Genomic DNA, 2,336 nt, shown 5'->3' on the forward strand with positions numbered 1-2,336 from the left:
CTTTAATTATGCGATAAAATAGGATGTTCAAGTATAGGATTAATGTGATCCCTTGGGGTGGTGTTCTATTCTAAGGCAGGATTTAAAAGCTATGAACTTCACCACACTAACCTGTAGGCTATGATTAATATTTCTGGAAGTTCCAATGCTTCCCCTCAGCCTTCCCTTCCACAGGATAAGAAAGGTAAGTGTCAACTACACTGGAGGAAAGAAATTAATTGGGGCAGTACATGTCAGAGCCAGGGAAGCCTTCAGCATTGAGTAACAAGGTTAACATTCAGAACCTGCTTTTACTCCTTGTGAACTTCCACTCCTCACTCCCACACTATCTCTCATATGTCCCTTTCTCTCCCCTCACATAGCCACCACCCTAATTCTGGACCTTATCAGCTCCCACCTGGGCCATTTCAATAGTGTTGTAACTGGTGTCCCTACCTTGTCTCTCCCAGATCCAATCTATCCCTCACTCAGCTGCCAAAATAATTTTTCTAAACATAGGTCTGACCATGTTACCTCCTCCCCTCTCATGGCTTCCTCTCCCTCTCCCCTCTCAGTTGAGAACCGTGCCTTATATTTTACAGAAAAAAAACCGAGGCCATTCACCCTGAGTTCCGTCTTCTTCCCTCTTCCTCATCTCATATCACTCAGATGCCTTCTACCACTATCTCCTCCTTCACCCCCATTTTACATGAAGAGGTGGCCCTACTCCTTACCAAGGCAAACCCCTCTACTTACACAAGTAATCCCACCCCTTCTGTCATCTCCACTCTCTTCCTTATCTTCTACCTGTCCCTGTCTACTGGCTCCTTCCCTCCTGCCTACAAACATGCCCATGTCTCTTTTATCCTCAAAGAGCCCTCACTTGATCTTTCCATCCTCAGTAACCAATATCCTATATCTCTTCTGCCCTTTGTGGCTACACTCCTCGAGAAGGCCCATTTCAATAGATGCCTCCACTTTCTTCTCACTTTTTTCTTTGCCCCCCTACAATCTGGCTTCCAACCTCACCATTTCACTAAAACTTCCCCTTCAAAGTTACCAGTGATGTCTGTAACTGCTAAATCCAATGGCCTTTTCTCAGTTCTTATTATTCTTGACCTCTCTGTGGCCTTTGATATTGTAGACCACCCTCTTCTCTTTCATACTCACTTTCCTCTATGTTTTTGGGACACTATTATCTCATAGTTCTCTTCCTCCCTATCAAACCACTCCTTGGTCTTCTTTGCTGGATCCCCTCTGGGCCATGCTGTCTAACCACTGGTGTTCCTCAGAGCTCTGTCTTGGGCCATCTTCTCCTCTCTCTATACTACTTCACTTGGTGATCCCATCAGCTCCCATGGATTTAATTACCATCTCCATGCTAAGGATTCTGAAATCTACCTATTCTGCCCTAACCTCTCTGCTGACCTCCAATCTCCCACTTCCAACTGCCTTTCAGGTATTTTGAACTGGATGTCCAGCAGACATCTTAAACTCAACATGTCCAAAACTAATCTCATTATCTTTCCCCCTAAATACTACCCCCTTCCAAACTTCTTTATTATTGTAGAGGTCAATACAATCCTCCTGGTCCATCATACTCTAAACCTAGGTGTCATCCTCAATTCCTCACTATCTCTCAACCTCCATATCTAATATGTTGACAAGACCTATCAATTTCACCTTTGCCATATCTCTCAAATATACCTATTTCTCTCCTCTGATACTATCACCACTCCACTGCTACAAGGTCTGCCTGCCTCAAGCCTCTTCCCACTCTAATTCATCCTCCATTCAGCCACAAAAGTGATTTTCCTAAAGCACAGGTCAGACCATGTCATCCCCTACTCAGTAAACTCCAGGAGATCCTCTATCACCTCCAGGATTAAATGCAAAATCTTCTGTTTGGTGTTCAAAGCCCTTCATAACCTACTCCTCCTCCCCTCCTCCCCCATCTATCTTATACCTTACTTCACAACATGTATTCTTCAATCCAGTGACACTGGCCTCCTTGCTATTTCTCAAATAATACATTCCATCTCTCACTCTGGGCATTTTCTCTGGCTGTCCTCCATGCCTTGGAATGCTCTTCCTCTTCAACTCTTTCCACTGGCTTCTCTGGTTTCCTTCCAGTGCCCTCTAAAATCCCACCTTCTACAGGCAGTCTTTCCCAATCCCTCTAATTTTAGTGCTTTCCCTCTGTTAATTATTTCCTATTTATCCTGTATATAGCTTGTTTGTACATATTTGCCTGTTATTTCCCCCATTAGAGTGTGAACTCCTTGAGGGCAGGGACAGTCTTTTGGCTCTTTTTGTATCCTCAGAGTTTTGCACAATTCCTGGCACATAGAGGGCAC

This window comes from Phascolarctos cinereus, unplaced genomic scaffold, assembly GCF_003287225.1.
Source record: "Phascolarctos cinereus isolate Bilbo 61053 unplaced genomic scaffold, phaCin_HiC Scaffold_5;HRSCAF=322, whole genome shotgun sequence".
Classification (NCBI taxonomy): domain Eukaryota; kingdom Metazoa; phylum Chordata; class Mammalia; order Diprotodontia; family Phascolarctidae; genus Phascolarctos; species Phascolarctos cinereus.